This window comes from Cervus elaphus, chromosome 6 (assembly GCF_910594005.1).
Source record: "Cervus elaphus chromosome 6, mCerEla1.1, whole genome shotgun sequence".
Classification (NCBI taxonomy): domain Eukaryota; kingdom Metazoa; phylum Chordata; class Mammalia; order Artiodactyla; family Cervidae; genus Cervus; species Cervus elaphus.
In genome coordinates this window covers 27,584,722-27,607,598 of record NC_057820.1, presented here as the reverse complement: position 1 = coordinate 27,607,598, position 22,877 = coordinate 27,584,722, and the positions used below count along the sequence as shown (strand labels likewise).

General features: G+C 38.1%; 1 long non-coding RNA gene across 1 annotated transcript; it reads left to right on the top strand.

Moving 5' to 3' along the window:
- The first annotated feature begins 3,638 nt into the window (after positions 1–3,638).
- Positions 3,639–22,388, top strand: LOC122696472. Its single transcript, XR_006341763.1, has 4 exons — positions 3,639–3,693; positions 3,912–3,991; positions 20,015–20,112; positions 21,511–22,388. It is a non-coding gene; the product is annotated as an uncharacterized LOC122696472 (long non-coding RNA).
- The last annotated feature ends 489 nt before the right edge of the window (positions 22,389–22,877 follow it).

The following is a 22,877-nucleotide window of genomic DNA, read 5'->3' as shown; positions in this document are numbered from 1 at the left end:
ACAAGCCTTAGGGTGCTTTTAGGAGAGATAGTGGGTAGTTGGAGAATATGGAGGTAGGAGAATTTTTATCATATAGATGTGGAGCATTTTGAGTTTAAAACCTCGTGAATGTACTATCTATTGAAATATAAAATATAAAAAGTCAAAAAGTATTGACAAAACTTATGTTATTATTTTATAATTTTAAGGATTTCCTCTTGTTCATTCTTGATATGCTTTGTTTTTTGTCTTTTCCCTTTGATTGCTAAAAACTTGTGTATTTTAATTCAACTTTTTCAGATAACTACCTTTCAGATTTTCTATTCTTTTTTTTTTTTTCGCCATTTCTTCAGTTTCTGAGTGTAGTTTTATTATTTCCTTTCTGGAGCTAGTTTGTTAGGTTTTCTCTCCTCTGTTTCTAAATATTTTCCTAACATATTTAATTCCCCCCTTCCCCCTTCCCCATCCCCCATAAATGCAGTTAAGACTTTAAATTTACCTCTAGATGCACTCTAGGTACCCTACACATTCTATCTATAGTACTTTACATTTTTATTTTTTAAACTGTCAAGGCCATTTTTGTTGTTCATTTTATCAAGTTGAAAAATTCTGCTTATGCAAGTTAATCTTTTAAATGCAGTAGACTCTAGAGATTATGGCATCTGATTTCTTTGTACCACATTATGAAATAAAACAATGGGTATATCCTTCTGATATGCAAATCAAGGAAATGAAAGCAACACACTCATTTTGGCACCTCAGTTAGACATTCCCAGGGAGGTTTCTCACCTAAAAATAATTTAAAAGCAAAAAACCTTTATGAAACCTAAACTACAACTGCGATTGTGTCATGAAATATCTTAGTCCACAATTTTTGTTTCTGAGGTCAAAGATGTGAAAGTTCAGAGTTTTGTTTTGTTCCTAAATTTTTCTTTTTGCAGTTTTTTCCCTTCTTTAGACTTGTCTATTTATCATTTATCTATTTTGCCTTCTTGTCTTTATTTATTCCATCAAAACCAGGGAAAATCAGAGAATCTATCACTGATGTTTATTTGCTGTCTGATAACATTTAATCTGAAGCTAATTTGAATTTCAGTCTCTACCTGCATTTAACTCCTGTTCTCCATTTGTCGGTTTTAAAAGTATCTACAAGAGGTGAGACTGTATATAATGAGAGAGTCAATGGGATGCTTGAAATCTCATAAAGCATAAAAATTGAAAGCCCTGAAAAGAAGCCTGAAGTTTTTCTTTTAGATAACTCAAAATGAAAGACAGATAAATTGACATCTGTATCTATCTCCCCTCAATCCTGTTCCTTTGAGGATATTGTTCAAGGTGGAACCCAGTCCTTAGAACTTCTGAAGATGCCAATTACTTGTGCCCCCCCACCCCTGAATGAGTTGGTTCCACCATCTGTCTCACCACAGGTGTGACTGTTAGAATAAAAACTTCCTTCTGTCTCTTGCCTTCCTAAAGGAAATCAACCCTGAATATTCATTGGAAGGGCTGATGCTGAAGCTGAAGCGCCAATACTTTGGCCACCTAAGGTGAAGAGCTGACTCATGGGAAAAGACCCTGATGCTGGGAAAGATTGAGGGTAGGAGGAGAAGGGGTTGACAGAGGATGAGGTGGTTAGATAAGCATCACTGACTCAGTGGACGTGAATCTGAGCAAACTCTGGGAGATAGTGAAAGACAGGGAAGCCTGATGTACTGCAGTCCATGGAGTTGCAGAGTCGGATACGACTTAGTGACTACTGTGTCCCTTGCTACCTTTCTGCCTTATCATCAGTGAGCCTCTTCTTAAACTCAGTCCTTGTCAATTTTTCTCCCTCTACAGATTTTTCTTTCTGGCACATTCACCTTTAGTACAATTCAATATGTGTGTTGATCACTTACTATGACAAAACACTCTGATAAGCACTAATTCTAATTATGTTTGTAATAAAACTTTTCTAATTTCTGGGAACATGTGTAAACATCATTCCTATTCTTAGATTTGTAGTTTCTGATAAAGGTGCACTGGAATATCATTCCTTCATTACTACCTTTCCTACTCTTTTTGGCTACTTGTTGCTTTGTATTATAGTTATGTTTGTGTGTGACTTTTTTTTTTTTTACTGAATCAGATAAAATTTTCAAATACTGAAAGAATTTCTCTAATATTTTCATGCTACTTACAATGTAGTATGACATGATACACTTTTAAGTTTAATCGGCATCATCAATATTTTCTCCATAACTTTATTAAATCTGTCCTTAAATAAACAAATCAAGAGCTTATTTGTACTGTTTCCAAGAAATAGAAATAATTTCTCTTCTTCTATGTAGGTGCCCTGTTGGATATAAATTATACAACTTCGAATTCAGTTTAGTTCAGTCACTTAGTAGTGTCCTTCTCTTTGTGACCCCATGGACTGCAGCGCACCAGGGTTCCCTGTCCATCACCATCCATCATCACTGCTTTTTCCAGTGAAACTTTGATAATTTCCAATACTGTAATGTCAGACTTAGTCATGTATCCAGAATTGCCCTTCCCTGTGGGAAGATTACACTTCCCTGCTCAGTGGTATCAGGCATCACCAAACAACACAAATTGGCCAATGGGAAATGAGCAGAATCTGTGTGTACCATTTCTGATCAGAAGCTCTGAGTCATCCTAAGTTCTGCTCTCTCTCTTTTCCACCTACCACAACTATGACGGAGTTCCACAAAGAGGTTGCTTCTTTGTCTGGATGGAGAAGGGAAGAGAATGTGGAGTAAACAGCTAATCCCCAACTGACAAGTGCAATAACATCTCTGTTGCTATAAGCCCTTGAGAGACTAAGATTTCTGTTAATGCAGCATCATCTAGCAAAAGATGATTAGTACATTCATCAATGATTGGTTATTAGTTCAAAATTAAAACTTGAAAGCAATGCCCTCCAGTGAAAATTTAATTTAAAAATCATAAAGGTAACATGTATATATACATATGCTGCACTGCGCTAAGTTGCTTCAGTCATGTCTGACTCTTTGTGACCGCCTGGACCATAGCCCACCAGGCCCCTCTGTTCACGTAATTCTCCAGGCAAGGATACAGGAGTGGGTTGCCATTTCTTCCTCCAGAGGATCTTCTTGACCCAGGGATTGAACTTGCATCTCTTGCATCTCCTGCATTGGCAGGTGGATTATTTACCACTACCACCTGGGAAACCCATATATGTATATACATATCTTAATATACATATATATATTCATCCCTGATCATCACTCTTCAATCTCCTCATCTTCCCCAATTCCACTCTTCCCTTCCCTTCATGAGCCCTTCTTTCTTTCATAATTTATTCCTTTCATGTTATATATGAAATACATGTTCTATTATATACTATATATAAAGGAATTAAAAAATAACATATGTATAGAACTGACATTAAGAAGTTGCCCTATATTTCTACTCAGAATATTCCTTGAAACTTCTGCCTTGAGTCCTTGAATGGCTCTTCCAGGTGAAAATGAAAGTTTTTAAAAGCAGTTCTTCATTATTAAGGTATTACATGTGTGTGTGCATGTGTGCTTGTTTGACTCTTTGTGACCCCATGGACTGTAGCCTGCCAGGCTCCTCTCTCCAAGGAATTTTCCAGACTGAAGTGGGTTGCCATTTCTTTCTCCAGGGGATCTTCCCGACCCAGGGTTCAAACGCAAGTCTCTTGTGGTGTGTCTTCTGCATTGGCAGGTAGGTTCTTTACCAGCTGAGTCACTGGGGAAACATGCCTACTTAGCAGTTCATGACTTTACAACTATTAATTCAAGAACAGGACTTCTCCTGAAGTATTGATAATACCATTTGTTGTCATTTCAAGATTTATTAAAGGAGTTGAGTAATCTCCAAGCTGACCAATATGTTATTTGTTGCACAAGAATGTTGACTAATTTTTCTCTTTGCTTCAATAGCAAAGAAAACCTGAAAGTAAGCTCTGAATGTCTATGCTAATAACTTACCAATATGACTTTGTATCTTCAATATCATCAAGGTAAGCTTTACAGCAGTTTCACTACTTTAAGTACTTTTTCTTTGCTCATCCATTAACCCTCTTGTTTTTGAAACCAGTAATATCTTTAATACATTTCTGAAGAGCAACTACGTGAGGCTTTGTGCATGTTCAGTCATGTCTGATTCTTTGCAACCCTTTGGACTGTAGCCCACCAGGCTCCTCTGTCCATGGAGTTTTCCAGGCAAGCATACTAGAATGGGTTGCTTTCCTCCCCCAGGGGGTCTTCCTAACCCAGGGATTGAACACACATCTCCCACACTGGCAGGAGGATTCTTTATCACTGAGTTGCCTGGGGAGCCCACTTGAGGCTTAGAGGCTTGCAGTTTTTCACATTCACATCTGAATTATGACCTCTCAGAATCAGCACATGATTCTCTGTTTCTGTGTTCAAGGCAAAATATTCCTGAATAACCATCATGTACAACTAGCATTTTTTATTGTCTTATTGAGATACAATTCACATGCTATACAATTCACCTATCCAAAGTGTACAATTCAGGAATTCCCTGGCTATCCAGTGGTTACGACTTGGTACTTTCACTGCCCAGGACTGTGCAGCATGTAAAAAAAATAGTGTACAATTTAAGGGCTCAATGTATTCATAATTATGCATTCATCAACGCAATCAATTATTTAAAATATTTCCTTACCTGAAACTGGCGCCCCCCCAACATCCTGCAGCTGTCACCCCTTAATCTCATCTTTCCCAGCCCTAGCAATATACTTTCTGTCTCTATCAGTTTGCCCATTCTTGTAATTCGTATAAATGGAATCATACAATATGTGGTACTTTGTGACTGTTTTTCCACTTAGCATGTTTTCAAGGTTCACCCACGTCATAGCATGTATTATTACTTCATTTCTTTTTTTTAACGTATAATAGTCCAAAACTGCAATGTGAAGGCCTATTTATTCATAGCTATACCACATTTTATTTATACATTCATCAATTGATGCACATTTGGGTTTCCACTTTTTGGCTATTATGTATATTGTTGCTGTGAATATTTATGTGTACTTTTTTGTGTATAAATTTCCTGTAAGTATATACTTAGGAATGGAATGACTGGATCACATAGGAACTCCATGTTTAACCATTTAAGGAACTTCCAGACTGTTAGTGACAACACCATTTTACAGTCCTACCAGCAATGTACAAGGGTTCTAATTTCTCCACATTCTTGCTAACACCTATTATTGTCTTTCTTTTTTATTATAATCATCCTAGTTGGTGTGAAATAGTATCTCATTATTGTTTTTATATGCATTTTCTTGATGACTAATGATTTTGAGCAGCTTTTCATATGCTTATTCACCATTTGTATATTTTTTTAAAGAACTATCTATTCAGATCTTTTGCTTATTTTAGAATTGGATTATTTATCTTTTTTACTATTAAGTTGCTGTAGTTCCTTTTATATCCTAGTATCAGTCAGATATAGGATTTACAAGCATTTTATCTCATTCTATAGGTTGACTTTTTACTTTCTTGAGGGTGTTTGTTGGAGGACAAAAGTTTTTAATTTGATAAAGTCTAATTTTTTTTCTTTTATTGCTAGTGCTTTTATTGTCATATTGAAGAAATCACTGCCTAATCCAAGGTCATGAAGATTATGTGTATTTTCTTCTAAAAGTTTAATTGTTTTTACTGTCACATTTAGGTCTTTGTTATATCTTGGGTTAATTTTTGTATTTGGTATGTGGTAAGGGTCCAACCTCATTGTTTGTATGTGATTATCATTAGTCACAGTACTATCTGTTAATAAGATTATTCTTTCCCTATAAGTGGTCTTGGCACCTTACTTAAAATCTGTTGATCATGGATATATGGGTTCATTTCTGGACTCTTGATTCTTTTGCATTAATGTGTATTTTACCCTTGTGCCAATACTACATTGTCTTGATACTAAATTTTATGGTAAGTTTTGAATGATCATCTTACTTTCAAATTTATATTTATTTTGACATTTACACATAATTTGTTTATCTTGGGTTTTACTTAAGAGGTATGGCATGGCTGATTCATGTCAATGTATGACAAAAACCACTACAATATTGTAAAGTAATTAGCCTCCAACTAATAAAAATAAATGAAAAAAAAAAAAGAGGTATGGGCACTAGTATATCCTTATAATTATTGCATTTTACATGTGCAGTCATTCAGTTGTGTCTCACTTTTGTGTCCCCATGGACTGTAGGCTCCTCTGTCCATGGGAGTTTCCTGGCAAGAATACTGGAGTGAGTTGCCATTTTCTCCTCCTGGGGATCTTCCTGGCCCAGGGATCAAACCCAAATCTCTGTCTCCTGCATTGCAGGCAGATTCTTTATTGCTGAGCCACCGGGAAAGTCTTCGCATTTTATATTTAAAGGCAATAAAGTATAGTGGTTATGGGCACAGTGAGAGTATATTGGTTTATACTTTAACTAAGAAAGCATCAACAAGCTCCCAGGTATTGGGAGCTCATTTTTCAACAAATATAAGGAAAAAGTGGAAACTCATTTTTCTCCAGAAGAGCAGAAAAGTAAAGCAAAACTGCCTGTGGAAAACTGTGGGGAGGAAGAGGCAATGAGTCTGTTCATGGTCATTCTCCAGGAATTTAAGAAAATTTTTTCCTCTAATAATTCTTTTAAAATAGTTTAAATAGTTTGGTCTGCCTGCAAAGGCTTGTAGCCTCTTCTGCAGACACCAAGGAATGTACTTTCAAACAACCTCTTGGAATCTCTTCTCAGAACTTATTATTGAGCATGGGCCTCTGTGAGAGATCAGGGTAGGTTTCTACCAAACTTATTTCAGCTCTCAGATTATAATTTCAGTTGTAATTTAAAACATAATTTTAAAAGATCTATGAAAAACAAATACAGCAAATATCCAAAGGACATAGATTAAGGTTATGGGGACCAGCATGTAGGGACCAATCTACTAAGTTCAGGCATTAGCGGCATTACTGTATTGAAAAGGTCTTGGGCTCTTTTTCTGTTATTTTTGGGAAAATATTTGTTAGCAACTTTCGTGGCCAAATTACTCCCATGAGGAAGCTTCAGGGGCCTCATCTGCAAGTAGTTCATGAAAAGAAATCATGTTGGGGATTGTGAACAGTCAGCGATGCAACACGAGGTGGCGCTCTCATCCCAGTGAGTGCTATGGAGCAGTGCTCAGATAAAGGATACGCAGCTTCAGGAGAGCGTGGTAGGTCTGATTGACGTTGGAAAGTCTGAACAGACTGAACAGCTAACCGGGTACAGAGCCATCGCGGGGGTTGAGAAAGTACGCTGGTACAGTAGGACCGAGGGCAGAAGTAGTATAGCAACAACCTGAGAAAGATAACTAGTGTCTGGACACTGCTTTCGAGTATGCTGATTAGTTATCTTTATTATTTACTGGGGGCTTCCCTGGTGGGAGAAGACTCTTGAGAGTCCCTTGGACTGCAGAGAGATCAAACCAGTCCATCTCAAAGGAAATTAATCCTGAATATTCTTTGGAAGGACTGATGCTGAAGCTGACTCCAATACTTTGGCCACGTGATGCGAAGAGCTGACTCATTAGAAAAGACTCTGATGCTGGGAAAGATTGAGGGCAGGAGGAGAAGGCGATGACAGAGGACGAGATGGTTGAATGGCATCACTGATTCAACGGACATGAGTTTGGGCAAGCTCTGGGAGATGGTGATGGACAGGGAAGCCTGGTGTGCTGCAGTCCATGGGGTTGCAAAGGGTCGGACACGACGGAGTGACTGAACAAAATCAAAACAACTGATGGCTCAGATGGTGAAGAATTAATCTGCTGCAATGCAGGAGACCTGGGTTCGATCCCTGGATCAAGAAGATCCGCTGGAGAAGGGAATGGATACTCACTCTAGTATTCTTGCCTAGAGGACCCCATTCCCCTGGTGGGCTACAGTCTATAGGATCACAAAGAGTCAGACACGACTGAGTGACTAAGCATTTATTATCTCCAACACCACAGTTAAAAAGCTTCAGTTCTTTGGTGTAAAGCCTTCTTCAATTGGTCCAACTCTCACATCCATACATGGCTACTGGAAAAGCCATAGCTTTGACTATATGGATATGAATGCAGAGTTCCAAAGAATAGCAAAGAGAGATAAGAAAGCCTTCCTAAGTGATCAACGAAAAGAAATACAGGAAAACAATAGAATGGGAAAGACTAGAGATCTCTTGAAGAAAATTAGAGATACCAAGGGAACATTTCATGCAAATGACATGAAAGTCACCCAGTCATATCTGACTCTTTGTGACCCCATGGACTATATAGTCTATGGAATTCTCCAGGCTAGAATACTGGAGTGGGTGGTAGCCTTTCCCTTCTCCAGGGGATCTTCCCAACCCAGGGATCGAACCCAGGTTTCTCGCATTGCAGGTGGATTCTTTACCAGCTGAGCCACAGGGAACCCCATATATACATATATATATATATGCTCTCACTGTCTCTTTCACTCTTTAATTGAAATATAATTGATATACAATATTATGTTAGTATAAAGTATGCTACATAAGATTTTGCATTCTCTTTTTCTCAGTTATGTCAGAGGTTTGGAAATTTTGTTAAAATCATTAAAGAACCATGTTTTGTGCTTACTGAATTTCTCTGTTGCATCTTTCCTATTCCAGCAACTTCTGCTTTTCTACACATTACATATCAGACCTCCTTCAGCTTTCTAATTTCCTTTTGATGCTACCTTTGGCAGATTTTAACAGGGATTAGCTGACAAAAGAGAAGTGCAATTTTCAGAATCTCAATCCCAGCTTTACAAAATACAGAAAGGAAGAATAGGTTTGGAGTTGACAGGCAATTGTTTAAGAATCAACTAATATGATCCAAATGATATATTTTTGGAATTTAACATATTTTACAGTGGAGAAAAATAAAAAATATTATTTGCCCCTCACAAAATATTATTCACATCTCTTCCTTCCTTTCTTATAGCTTTAGGCACAGGTAAAATAGTGATTACATGCAGAGGAATTGGAAAGGTTGTACTACTTAAGTTTTAGTATACATTATATTCCTTTGTTTTTGCTCAGATTTTATTATAGAAAGATAACTCACTGGATCCTTATTTAAAGTTAATTAATATTAAAAATTTAACTATGAATACATTTTATTAATGTGATATTGAACTGGAGTTTTCTTTCAAAACATGTAATATTTCAGTCTTGTCACTATTCTTTACTTCTATTGTGTAATATTTTTATTTTATTTATTTATTTTTTAAAATTTATTTATTTTTAAAAATTTATTTATTTTAGTTGGAGGCTAATTACTTTACAATATTGTAGTGGTTTTTGCCATACATTGATATGAATCAGCCATGGGTTTACCTCTTGTGTAATATTTTTAAAGCTATGACTATAATTTTATAGTTGGCTATATTTTTATAGTTGACTATAAATTTTATAATTGAATTTGCTTTCTTTTTTTAAATTAATTAATTTATTTTAATTGGAGGATGATTACTTTACATGTTGTGATACATTATATTCTTGAAACACCACATTTGCTGCAAGATTTAGTGAAGCGCTCTTGAACTAAGAGCATGGTGTGTGCTAGGAGCCAGACGCTTAAGTCAGATCTGGGTTTGAATTCTGGCTAACTTACTAACTGGGTCTATGGCCTTTGGTAAGTTACCTAAGTCCTCTAAGCACCCATTTCCTCTTCTTGCTGTGAGGGTTAAGTGAAATAATACCTGTAAAAGTCAGTGTTTGGCACATTATAAGTGCTCAGAAAGGGCTAGCTTTTTATTGTAATTACACATATCCAACTATTATAGAATATGGACTATTTTCCCCATGATATAAAACATTATGGAATATTTTTTTCCCTTCATAGAAAACACAGCAGAAATGCCTTGCATCTGTTAATGCCCTGAAGTCCAAAGGTAGAAGAACTTAATGTTTAAAAGCTACCATGGCCATGGAGTGAACATTACGTGAAAAAACAAATATTTGGATGAACATCAAGGAAGCCACAGGTGGTTAAAATATTAGCTGGCTGACAAAATAATTCAAGTTGCTTAATGGTGTACAAAGGCAATGCAAAATACTCTTTCTAGATGTGTAGTATCTTTACTGTTAAGTTCTTCCTAAGGTATCTAAGAATTAGGGAAGTAAGATATTTTTATATCATACGTGTATGAATTATACTCACTTTGAGAGATTTTTGATTCCTAGAAGTCAAAGAAAAATACTTTTACAGTGTTAGTTTTTCTTTTATATGAATGCATTACTTGTAAATGTCTTGCCTTAAAATAAATTTATGCATTTCTTGCCTTATATAATTTATGGACCATTTAAAGTGCATTAGACATTTAAACAGTTATGTGCAAGTAGCAGTTCTCTTGGGCCTTTGGCCCCTGTTAAAACTGGGTAGCTTTCTTTGCACATTATCTAAGAGGCCTGTATAATTAATTCAGTTCTGTTCCACAAACATGATATGAGCACCTGAAATAGGCCAAAGAGGTTTACAAACAGGACTGTTATCCATGAACCAAAAGGCTACGTGTGCATGTATTGATGGAAAAAGATAGCAGGGAACATGAATTTACACCATCATTAGGGGTTTCAATTTAGTAAAGGGGCAGACATGTGGGTAAACATAATTTACTAATAGTAATTAATGTAGAGGTTTTTGGTTAATTAAAGATAATGTTTCTGAAAATTCCATGTCTTTCTTTTGAGTACTCTGATATTTTCCAGCTAATTTTCTTCTTATCACTTTATTATTGTTTCTCAGTTGCTAAGTCGTGTCCGACTCTTTGTGACCGCGTGGACTACAGCATGCCAAGCTTCCCTGTCTTTCATTATCTCCGGGAGTTTGCTCAAACTCATGTCCTCACTTTCTTGCTAAACCTGTTTTTTCCTCCCAAACTCTGATTTGCATTAAGCTTGAGGAATTGAATTAGGCCTGTTTAATATTGTTGCTAATTAGACGCTTGCCACAATTATCATTTCAGTTGCCTTTGGATTGTGACTCATAACCAATTAGTTAAAGTGACATTAATGTACTCTAACTTTATCTGCCAACCAGCACTGTGATGTGAGAGAAGCTGATAACCTTCAGGTTTTACAGATGATAACTAGGATCAAATAGGTTAGAAAACCACCAAATTGCAGAGCAATTTAAAGCAGCCCGGAGATTAGAACTCCGGCTCCCTGACTCTCTGTTCAATCCCCTTTGTATATGCAACATAATTCTGCCACCATCTGAGTAATGTTACAGAGTCTTCCCCACATACCCCAAAGAGCAAATAAGAGATTTAAGTATTCTAGTGTTTGGTTTCTCTGTCAAAATATATTTGCGTCATTTATCTCTTGAAAATTTTCATGGAGTGTGTTTAATAGAAACAAGACTGCTTTCACTTTGTTGTAAGAAGCCATCTGGAGCTCTTGGTATACACTGTGTAACTGGGTAAACACTGGAAATAATTTGTACTTTGGCAAGACACCATATAAAATGAAAAAAAAACAAGAAATTTTAGTGAGAAAATCCTTAGAATATATATATTTCTATTTTAAAAATAATATTCTTCTATGGAAGTGCTGTAACTACATTATGGAATATCTGGAAACTTCAATGGGAGAAAATTTCTGGTTCAGTTCTAGAAAGGTAATTACATCACTATTCTGCTTTCTAGTTTATATTCCTTCCTTCCATGTATCTACTTAAAACACATAATTATACTCACAGTACACATAAAATTTCCATTCTGACGTTCCTTAATGTCATAACATAATGTGCATTACACTTTCAAATGAGAACGTCTAAAAGGAAAAGTTTAAATTTTCAGATACTTTTGTGTAAATGTGAGTCAATTATAAATTGGTCACTGAAAGGATGATTAAATTTTAAACATGAAAGACTTTTAAGTGAAAGTTGTTAAACTAAAGTGAGAAAATAATTATAGAATTAGAGCTTACTATTAAAAATGAAATGAAACGTATTTTAATGTAAAGCACTTACTATAAAACACATGTCTTTTAATTTGGCGATTCTCTAATGTGCTAGGAAAGTTTTTTCTTATGCATTTTCAGGCTCAAACATTTTTTTCCTAGTTAGCCTAAGGCACTTAGCTTCTATTTTTTGAGTGTTGGTAGAATTTGGACTTATGGAAAGAATGTAAAGGGAAAGAAAAAATGACATGGTATGTAGAATTCCTTTTAAAATAATTCAGAAGAAAAAAGTGAGTTGTAGGTTAAACAATACCAAAAATGTTGATAATTTTTGAATGTGGGTGATGCATACCTCTTACTATGTCCTGTACTATTGTGTAATTTTGCAAATTTTAAATAATACATAAAAACAAAATACAGTGGTTCAACTCTTTTCTGCCAAGAAAATTTTTTACAATACATTTGAAATCTAGATTTGGCTGAGAAAGAAGAAAGTTTTCCAAGTTCTTAGTCCACATGAATATCAAGAACCAGTTCTGAGGGGTTCTGATCATGGAGTTTCTTGCCAGCTTTGAAATGATACTGGCTCTAAGGATGATGGCTGTACCATGAGGTTTACTATTCTAGAGTGGAAAAGGGATTTGAAGAAGAAGAAAAGCCTGAATCTGCCTGTTTAGTCCCCAGGAGACTGTGAGAATTAGATACCAAGAGAGCCATGAGATACACATATCCTGACCTCCCCTCTCCAGGCTGAAATCCTAAAGGGGAGATGTGTTAGGTCAGTTGATGGCATTGCTGTTGTTGATGCTCACTTGCTAAGTCATGTCCGACTCTTAGGTCTGTTGAGGGCATGGGTGCATTTATTCTGGTGGGTGGGTGTTGAGAGCATAGGGGTTTTTGCTCCCTGGTCAGCTGGGTGCCCACCAGTCTGCAGGGAGACCCTGCTCCACATGGGGCAGCCCTAACAGAGTAAATGGGTGGAAGAGTGTGGGGAGGCCAAGACACGGTATGCTTCACACTCATAATCCTTCCTCTCCGTAACTGTAGACCCTGAAGCAGACAGTAAGGTGTCCAGTGATGGGTTCCTGCTGACCACACCTCAGGGGCAGTGCACGCCTACAGTCTGTGTGCGGGCCTCTAACTTTACCCAAGGCCACAAGGGCACATGGACCTCTTTGTTCATACAGCTTGATGCCATTTAGGGGTAACACTGGGGAGAGCACAACTTGAAAGAATAGCCACTTAATCAAAACAAAACGGACTGAGTTATGAAGCAGACTATTTAAAGTAGGAGAGATGAAAATATTGCTATGGACTGAATTGTGTCTCCCCCCAAAATTCACTTGTTGAATGAATTTCTCCCCCCAACTGTCCCTGTGCTTGTATTTGCAGATGGGAACTTTAGGAAGTAATGTGGTTTAGATGAGGTCATGAAGGAGGGATCCTCGTAATTGAATTAGCACAGTTAGTACCTCTCTCTCCATGCCGTTGAGAACACAGAGAGGAGATGACTGGCTGCAGGCCACAAAGAGAGCTCTCACCAGATCCTGCTCATGTCGGAATACTGATCTGGGACTTCCAGCCTCCAGAACTGTGAGAAAACAGACTTACTTGCTTTAAGCCTCCCAATCTATGGTATTTTGTTATGGCAGCCTGGTCTGACTCATACAGATACTGTAATTCATCTGGTCATTTTAATTTGTTTTGGCCGTGTGGCCTGTGGGACCTTAGTTCCCTGACCAGGGATTGAACCTGAGCCCCCGGCCGTGGAGGCACAGAGTCCCAACCACTGAATCACCAGGGAAGTCCAGATACTGTAATTCAAAATTAAAAATTTACCCCTTTCCCCCAGTGGGGAAAGAACTTGTAATTACTTATGGAAAACAAAAAAGCTATATATATTTTTTATCATACATCTGAGTGTAGTGAGAATAAATTTTAATGCCACTACAGTTGTAGACATATCTGGTCATTATTTCAAATTGTGTAAAATGGTTTACCAAACAAGTAAACTAGTCTCTGGGCTTTCCAGGTGGCGCTAGTGGTAAAGAACCCACCTGCCAGTGCAGGAGACATTAAATCTTAGTTCTATCCCTGGGCGGGCTCCAGTCCACAGAATCTCAAAGAGTTGGACATCACTGAAGTGGCTTAGCACACATGCAAGCTAGTCTCTTACCTAGCTTCTAAAGTTCCATTTTGCCACACCAGAAATCATTGTGTGTGTCTGTTAGTTGCTCAGTCATGTCCGACTTTTCATAACCCCATGAACTGTAGCCTGCCAGGCTCCTCTGTCCATGAGATTTTCCAGGGAAGAATACTGGAGTGGTCTGCCATTCCCTTCTCCAGGGGATCTTCCTGACCCAGGGATCAAACCAGGGTCTCCTGTATTGCAGGCAGATTCTTTACCATCTGAGCCAGAAATATTGTTTATGTGTAAATGTGTATTTATATTTGTATATATTTTGTGAGAAACTGCCTCCTCTACCAGAACTCATTTAATAATAGACTCCCAAGTTTAGCTGGGCATGCCTAGAAAATGACTGCATTTCCATCCTTCCATGGGATTAGGTTTGTCCATGTGACTCTATGCCAACAGGATGTGAGTAAAAGGTAAGGTGTGCCTTTTCTGGGTATGTCTTTCAAAGGGATGGCAGCTCTTCCTCCGGTTTCCACTTGCTGGAGGAGGCAGAGCATGGTACAATTGCTTTGAGTCCAGAGATGGGCGACATCGGATTAAGGATGGCTAACGTGTCAGCCCCAGACTGCTTATATCTGGCTGTTACTTTAGGGAAATGATCTTTGTATTTTAGCGAGGCCGCTGTACTTTGTTTTTAATTGAAGGATAATTGCTTAATAATGCTGTGTTGGTTTGTGCTATACAACAATGTGAATCAGCTATGAGCATACATATATTCCTTCCCTGTTGAGTCCACCCTCCCCCTGTAATCCTATACCTCTAGGTCATCACAGAGTACCAAGCTGAGCTCCCTGTGCTATATAGCTGCTTCCCATTAGCTATCTATTTCACACGTAATAGACGTAAATGCTATTCTCTCAATTCACCCCACCCTCTCCTTCCGTCTATGTCCACAAGCTTGTTCTCTACATCTACATCTCTGTTCCTGCACTGCAAATAGGTTCATTAGTACCATCCTTCTAGACTCCACATCAGTTCAGTTGCTCAGTCGTGTCCGACTCTTTGTGACCCTATGGACTGCAGCACACCAGGCTTCCCTGTCCATCACCAACTCCCAGAGCCTACTCAAACTCATGTCCATCACATCAGTGATGCCATCCAACCATCTAATCCTCTGTTGTCCCCTTACCCTCCCACCCTCAGTCTTTCCCAGCATAAGGGTCTTTTCCAATGAGTTGGTTCTTCGCATCAGGTGGCCAAAGTATTGGAGTTTCAGCTTCAGCATCAGTCCTTCCAATTAATATTTAGGACTGATTTCCTTTAGGATTGACTGGTTGGATCTCCTTGCAGTCCAAGGGACTCTCAAGAGTCTTCTCCAGCATCACAGTTCAAAAGCATCAGTCCTTCGGTGCTCAGCTTTCTTTATAGTCCAACTCTCACATCCATACATGACTACTGGAAAAATCATGTGTTAATATATTTGTTTTTCTCTTTCTGACCCACCTCACTGTATATAACAGGCTCTAGGTTCATCCACTTCACTACAACTGACTCAAATTTATTCCTCTTCATAAGTCACAGTATTTCGAGGTCTTTCTGTTATAGAAGATTAGTGCATTAAATAATATTATACAGGGAGACAAACAGAAGCAAACTCTAACACCAGTTTGTTTATTGTTTTATTTTTAAAAATTGTTAATGCGCTTTAAAAATATTTTTAGATCTTTATTCTTATTCTATCCAGTGTCTCCAGAAATCTCTACATATCTCATTTATTCATTCAATCAGTGTTTACTGGGAGCCTATAATGTGCTACCTTCTTAAATGTCTGCTATGAGATGACATGGGGGCATGATGGAGGTTAAGTCCCCAGAAACAGTCTTCATTTGATGAGGGATAGAGCTGCTGACAGTTCTGAATTGTGCTCCACTCAGGCCCTCAAGGGGTCTCCAGTGGGACTGAGCCCCAAGTGCCCACAGCAGTAACTTACCCATCAACACAGGTTTCACCACCTTTTCTCTTTTTCTTGTCTTACTTTCTGATTTCCTCACTCTGCCTTCAGGAATCAGACTATAAATCTGCATAAGGAGAAAGACTGAAGAGAGGAAATTGTCAGTGAAGCAACGCAAGGAAATTTCTTAGACCTGAAGGACATTGTAACTGACCCTCAAACAATACAGGTTTGAACTGCACAGGTCCACTAACATATGGATTTTTTCTATAGTAATGGTACGTGATCCATAGTGGATTGAATGTGCAGATGAAGAACCATGGTTATAAAGAGCCAACTGTAAAGTTATACATATATTTTTGCAGATCCAGAGTGGATTGAATGTGCAGATGAGGAACCATGGTTATAAACAGCTGACTGTAAAGTTATACACAGATTTTTGCAGAGGGTTGACACCCCTGTCTCCCTATTGTTCAAAGGTCATCTGTAATGACTGTTTTGAAAAGAGGGAATTATCATCCAGTGCAATGACTGAAAAAACTCATACCAGATACTTTATGAAATTCTAGAACACTGGTGATGAAGATTCAAAAGATTCCATCAGGGATAGCTATTTAATTTCTGCAGCTCAATAAGAAATCAAAAAACATATGGGGCTCCTTGTTAAAAAAACTATTAAGAATTTCAAGACTGCAGCAGTAGAGAATTAAATCAAGTGGATCCCTTTTGGGTGCACGACATGCATATATGAAGTGTCCAAGGATTCCAGCCAAAAAAAGTATCAGGAAATCAGAAAAAACACATCTCTCTTCCCCATTGTTCTAAGCTGTGACTGTGATTCCTTCTTAACTCAGGATACAGACACAATCATAAGACAGCCACCTCATCTTTCCAACCCTCAAATTACCATCTTGTCTTTACCTGTTCTTAAGCTTTGCGTTCTCTTGTTCAGTAGCTGAACTATCCTAGCTCCTGTCTAAAGGCCTATTCTTCAACGCATGTACTGGATCCCATAGCACCTGGCCTATTCAAGGATTTTCTCCTTCATTTGGCTTCTCTCTCCTTCATCATTAGTTTTTGCCTTTCTTTGGGATCATTCCCATCAGAATATAAATATCACCACCATCTTGACGAAGTCTCACTTGGCCCAAGACTTCTTCCATTACAGCCTCATTTCTCTACTCCCCTATATAGCAAAATCAGGGGGGGAAAGAGTTGTTTTTACTTACTCTTCCACTTTTATTTCTTAACTCCCACCCCAATTCTCTCTTCAGTCAGGCTGATAGCCACATGACTCCACTGGAATTACTATTGTCAAAGTCAACAATGACCGCCTCATCTTTTTATAACTGATGGTAAAATCTCAGGTCTCATTTCCTCAAAATTTCAAGGGATTTTGAGATATTTCCTTATTATTTCCTGAATATTTCCTTATCCTTAATGATTTTTATTTTTAGATTAGGACATTTCACTTGTCTAGTTTTTCTCCTAATTCACTGACCACTTCTCTTTCCTCTGCTGACTCCTCCCCAGAGCTCAGTCCTTGGTCATCTTCTTTTACTCTATCTAAGCAATTAGTTTTATCTCATGGTATAATTGCCATCTGGTGTATGCCATATTTAAATCTTCAGCCTTGGCTTCTCCTTGGAGGTTTAAATTTATATATCCAAATGCCTACTTGAAATCTTCTTGGATGCCTATCAGGTAACCAAGATGTAATATATCCAAAATAGAACTCAATTCCTTCTCCAAAATCAACCTCAACAACTCAATAAAATGGACCCATGATTTATTCAGTAACTTTGGCCAAAATATAGCAATTATCCTTAATTCATCTCTTGCCCTACATGCCACATTGAATTCATCAATCATTACATCATGTTGGCTTAAATTCCAAAATATATCCTGAATTTGGTGATTTTCTCACCACTTTTGCCACTGCCCTGTACTCTCCTTTAAATAATTGCTATATCCCCTAATAACTCTCCCTATGTTTTCTCACTAATATCTATTCTCCATATAATAACCAGACTATCATTCACAAAACCTTATAGTGTAAGAAATCTATTTATTACTTTCTTTTACAGATGAGAAAACTGTGTCTAAAGATGGTTAAGGCACTTAATAAATATTTGTTGAATTAATTATAGTGACTACTCAATAATTTTCATAATAGGGTCTTAGAATAAAATCTCCCCAGAATGTAGGATTTTAGAAGAAGAATTTTATATATATATTACGGTGACTCAGTGGTAAAGAATCCTCCTGACAATGCAGGAGACACGGGTTCAGTTCCTGGGTTTGGAAGATCCCCTGGAGGAAGAAATGGCAACCTATTCCAATATTCTTGCCTGGAGAATTCCATGGACAAAGCAGCCTGGCGGGCTACAGTCATGGAGTCACAAGAGTTGGACATGACTGAGTGACGAAACACACACCTTCACACAGAACTCATAATTTGCCATTATTTGGTAGAGTCTGCCTGCAAAGTTGGAGACACAGGAGATGAGGGTTCGATCCGTGGGCTGGGAATATCCTCTGGAGAAGGAAATGGCAACTTACTCCAGTATTCTTGCCAGGAAAATCTCATGGACAGAGGAGCCTGGTGGGCTATAGTCCATGGGGTCACAAAGAGTTGAACATGACTGAAGCTACTGAGCATGCATGCATACAGAGAGTGGCTCAGATGGTAAAGAACCTGTCCACAGTGCAGGAGACCTGGGTTCGATTCCTGGGTTGGGAAGATCCCCTGGAGAAGGGAATGGCAACCCACTCCAGTATTCTTGCCTGTTGAATTCCATGGAGAGAGGTACAGTCCACTGGGTCGCAAAGAGTTGGACATGACTGAGTGACTTTCACTTTCCTGCTATTATACAATGCTTATTGTGCAAGAGTAATACGAAGTTTGCTCTATTATATAGGCAAATCGTACATTGCCTTTCCATTTCACTCAGGGTGAAAGTTGAAATACCTTCAATGGCCAATAGGATGCTCTGTGATCTGCTGTCTTTACCTCTCTGACTTCTTCTGGTCTCTCTCCATTTGGTCACTCTATTTCAGATACACTGACTGTCAATATTCTTCCCATACATCAGGGATGCTCCTGTCTCAGAGCCTTTGCACTAGTTCTTCCCTTTGTCTTGAACATTCTTTATCCTCATACATATGTGGCACCTACCCTATCTCATTCAAGTTTTACTCAGCTATCACATTCAGTGAGGTCTACTCTGACTGTCTTATTTAAAATTGCAATCAATCTTATGTTGCCTGCACTCCGAGTCTCCCTTTATTTGCTCTAATTTTAATTTTTCCATAATACCATGCACCCTTTAAAATATAACTTACTTATTTATTATGCTAATATTGTTTGTCTCCCTGTGCTAGAAGGTAAATTTTATGACAATAGGATTTTTAAAATTAATATGCAGCATTAATATTTGTTGAATGAATGAATGAATGAATCAATCAATGACAGTTGTGAAATAACCTGAGAAAGTTATTTCCTGTATGAAATATTTAGAATTTATATTTATAAAGCCCAGTTTATTAAGACTATATGTGAACATTTTCTCACTTATAGATAAATGCCATGTATTTTTAAAAGGTAAAATATATTCTACCAAATTTGAAAAAGCATTAAAAGCTATTGAAAATAAGACTATTATTTATGACGTACCACAACTAACCCCTACATGAATAAAGTAAGTTTGTTTTGTCCATCTATGGTTATTAAAATCAAGTTCTTGAAATCAAATTACTTCACAATGACTCATAATTCTTATGTTATCTCCTTACTTCAAGGTTGAAGTAACAATATTTGCAAGACTACTTTCCAACCTATATGTTTCTCATATTTTCCTTTTTAACTATGCTATATGACTCTTTGAATTTTGCTAAGGCTAGAATGGTCTTACTTGGATAAGAAGGGAATTTTAAATTTGTCTTCAACCTGCATTTTGTCATGGTTATTGACCTGGGCTAGTTTTTTTCAAATGTCTCTAACACCAAGGTTGCAAGATTTCAAGAAAAATAGTTCCAAGTGTCTAAAGTGACGTCAGCAAGATGGCAAGATCGACTTTCCCATGGATATACAGAATATGCACACAGGTAAAAATTATACATGACTAAAGAAGAGATAAGAGAAGGAATTTCATAATCCCCTCCCCTTCACTCCAACCAGCCAGAGCAGGCCTCCCTCAGATGTTCTAGATCCAGGAAGCTTCATGGAACCTGGAAGAGTTCCATGTTGTTCTATCGTTGTCACTGGTCAAAACCAGCCACAAAAACAGTCAGTTCGCCATCATTTATCCAGTTTGGAGTGACATCCTCTGTACTTTGAAGCTCTGCTCAGCCCCCTTTCAGATAATTTTCTGCTTGACAGTGACCTTGACAGTGGCCTAGGACGCTTGTAATGCACACACTCCCTAAAGGTTGGAGGCTTTAGCCATCTTAAGGAGTAAGATAACTTGAAGTCAGATATTTTTCTTCATCCAAGAGGGACTAGAAAGAATCAGTTTGAAATTGCCTATCCAGCTTGAAGAGCAGCAGAACAGAATGAATCTTCTATAAAATTTTATATACATGGATGTGTCCAATTCTGAATGTTAGAAAAATACCAGTTGCAAAGTTTCAACCTTCCTAAGTATTGACATATTCAGAAGCTCTAATATATGCATAGAGAAGATTTTTCTTAGATTTATTTAAAAATAAGATTCCCTAGTTATGGAAGTTAATATTTTGCTCTCTCTCTCTTTTTGGCTGCACCATGCAGCATGAGGGATCTTAGTTCCCCAACAAGGAATTGAACCTGTGTCCCCTGCAGAGGAAGCATGGAGTCTTAAACCACTGGACTGCCAGGGAGAGCCCCAGAAATTAATATTTTCATTGTTTCCAAAGTCTCCAATTTGGATATAAAATCTTAAATAAAATGTGTTTATATATAATATACATTTTATTAATATGTATGATGTATATAACACATATAGATATATATCTGTATACACACATACATAGTTTAAACACTATATATAATTAAAAGAAGTAAATAAAATAAAATATTTGCAGAATTTCTGAAGCACTCCAGTGTCCCCAGAAACATAACTTAAAAATCTCTGCTCTAGATACTGGTTGCTACAAAGATCAGTAAGAGACGGTGTGTGCTTGAGAGACCCTCATAATCTTAGAGGGGCTATTCAATAAAGTGTACATTAATATAGCTTGTTGTCTAGTTTCCAACTTGTATGAACATGATTGCATTTGCAAAGGGTAAATTTTCTGTTTTGCTTTTCCTTAATTTCCTTAAGATCAATTCTATTATTCTTCAGTGCAAAATACTATGTGCAATGATCAAGAGTTAATTGGATTTTAAAGCTTTAAAGCTAGATATAACTTCTGAATTATGCTTCTGCGGTTTCTCATTCTCCTTAGTGCCTATAGCCAATTGTGACAACTATATAAGAAGGTATATGAAATATGTGATTTCTGATGTCATCTATACTTTCCTAGGATTATTATGATGGTGCAAGAAAACAAACCTAGACAGTGTATTAAAAAGCAGAGATATCGGAAGTACACATAGCAGTCCAGCGGATCTGTCTCTGGCTTCAACAGTGCTTGGACGGAACAGACCCAGGGATGCTACTTGCTCCAGGCTCCGACCACTCTCCAACCTTTTTTCCAGTCACAACCTTCAGAATCAGCCACTCAGCTGTCCGTGATCACTAGGACCAGCCACCATTTTTTTAATCCTAACTCCTTATTGCCGATCAACCATGAGCTCCCAGATTCATAAGAATTATTCGCCTGAGTTGGAGACTGCCCTCCACCTCCTGGTCAACCTGCATCTGCGGGTCTCTGACACCTACCTCTTTCTTTGCTTCTATTTCGACCAGGACGATGTGGTTTTGGAGGATGTGGGCCACTTTCTGGAGGTACAGAAGCATCTCAAGTTGAGTGGGGTAAAAACCTAGGATGCTATGGAAGCTGCCGCTCTCAAGGAGAAGAATCTGAACCAGGCCCTTTTGGGTCTGCATAGACTGGGTTCTGCCTGCACAGATCCCCACATCTGTGACTTCTGGGAGAACCACTTCCAAATGAGATGAAACTCGTCAAGAAGATGGGTGACCACCTGACCCACCTCTGCAGGCTGGCTGGTCCCCGGGCTGGGTTGGGCGAACATCTTTTTGAAACGCTCATCCTCAAGCATGACTAGGAGCCTCTGGAATCCAGTGGCCTTTGAGGAGCTCCCTTAACATCAGGGCTGCCTGAAGCCCCTCTCTGCATCCACTAGGCAGTTTTTTAACACTCTGGAGCCCTCTCTCAAGCCTTGGACCAAATGGAAACAATAAAACTTTTTTCAGCAAAAAAAGAAGAAGAAGAAGAAGAAGCAGAGACATCATTTTGCCACCAAAGGTCCATATAGTCAAAGCCATGGTTTTTTCAGTAGTCATGTACGGATGCGGATGCGAGATCTGGATAATAAAGAAGACTGAGTGTGGAAAAGTTGATGCTTTAGAACTGTGGTGCTGGAGAAGACCCTTGAGAGGCCCTTGGACAGCAAGGAGATCAAACCAATCAATTTTAAGGGAATCAACCCTGAATATTCATTGAAAAGACTGATGCTGAAGCTGAAGCTCCAATACTTTGGTTACTTGATGCAAAGAGCATACTCAATAGAAATGAGGGCTTCCTTTATAGCTCAGTTGGTAAAGACTCCGCCTGCAATGCAGGAGACCCTGGTTCGATTCCTGGGTCAGGAAGATATGCTGGAGACGGGATAGGCTACCCACTCCAATATTCTTGGGCTTCCCTTGTGGCTCAGCTGGTAAAGAATCCACCTGCAATGCAGGAGACCTAGGTTCTATCCCTGGGTT